Source organism: Nicotiana attenuata, unplaced genomic scaffold, assembly GCF_001879085.1.
Source record: "Nicotiana attenuata strain UT unplaced genomic scaffold, NIATTr2, whole genome shotgun sequence".
NCBI classification, from domain to species: domain Eukaryota; kingdom Viridiplantae; phylum Streptophyta; class Magnoliopsida; order Solanales; family Solanaceae; genus Nicotiana; species Nicotiana attenuata.
This window is the reverse complement of record NW_017674242.1, coordinates 63,475-65,029: the sequence shown is the minus strand read 5'-3', so window position 1 is coordinate 65,029 and position 1,555 is coordinate 63,475.

Genomic DNA, 1,555 nt, shown 5'->3' with positions numbered 1-1,555 from the left:
TTGGAACTCAAACTTCAAGACCAAGAGTCCTTAACTTTTGAACTTGTAAGTCAAAGTTAAGGACCTATTGTCCTTAACTTTTGAACTTGTAACTGTAAGTTAAGGACTGCGTGTCCTTAACTTTTGAACGTGTAACTGTAAGTTAAGGACTGTCTGTCCTTAACTTTTGAACTTGGAAATCAAAGTTAAGGACCTATTGTCCTTAACTTTTGAACTTGTAACTGTAAGTTAAGGACTGCTTGTCCTTAACTTTTGAACTTGTAACTATAAGTTAAGGATTGCCTGTCCTTAACTTTAGAACTTGTAACTGTAAGTTAAGAACTGTCTGTCCTTAACTTTTGAACTTGGAACTCGAAGTTCAGGACCAAGTGTCCTTAGCTTTTGAACTTGTAACTATAAGTTTAGGATCCATAACGTAGCATAAAACCAAACTTTATTTGTATCTTTTCACAAAAAAAATAAAAATAATAATAATTAAAATTTACATATAAGATTGATGTCAAATTACACAACAGAAGGCTAATAACAAAAAGAAACAACTAAAAAAATAAAAGACTACAGAACCTAACCAACTAAAAGAAAAAGAAAAATAAATAAAACTCAAAAAGTTTGTTTTCTAAAGTTTTCTGTTCTAATTTCCTGCTAAAATCCCGAAAAGTCCTTCTTTGTTCCACATAAGGATGTCAAGACTTATTTTGTCAAATAGTTGGCAATACTTGAACGACCTGCTAACTGCCAAAAGATTTGAGGATTAGAAGAAGCATTGAAAAAGAAGAACAAGTGGCGTTGGAAAATATTCTTGGCGGAACAGATCAGCTAGGGTTTGGGAAGGAAAAGAGATAGAAGAAGGGTAACACCGTTTTTTCATATTATTTTTAATAGACTAGTGGCTACTTTTGCTCAACATTAAAATTGCTGGATAAAAAGTAAATACCACTTTAAAAAGTGGCTACCTCACGCAATTTTTACTTTGTTTGCTTAGCTGGAAAATAAGGACAAATATAATACAAAAAGGTAACAGCGAGGGTACTGTTTTTGCCAACTTCTACTGGAGAGTATAGTTTAGTAGCATAATAGTGTTTTATTGTTTAGTGGCAAAAATAGCCTTTTCCCTTTGAAAGATGTCGCGCCAAAATACTTGACGTTGTATACTCGAAGGTTTTTTTTGGAAAATTTTCAGGAAACCATACTCGCCAAGCCCGGTGCAAGGAGCTTTGACCGAGGAATTTGCTAGTGAAGGAAATGGATCTCAGATCTTTCATGTAGGAAATTACTAGCCCAACCAACTCAGTCAATCCTTACGGGCATAAGGGAATTATAGTACTTTATAGGTACTCACTTACTCAACTAGTGATAAGTAGAAGCCAAGTCAAAAGAAGTTATATATGTAAGCAGATATAGAACTGTCGAGACTTAAATGAACTCTTCTCAAGATAACATATCAGACCAATCAGGTCTGTATTAATACTAAATTAGTTGATATTGACAGTGAGTTCATTATGCTCTACTTCAATCCGTTTCATTTCATGTAATGCGTGTAGGGGATTCATCATAT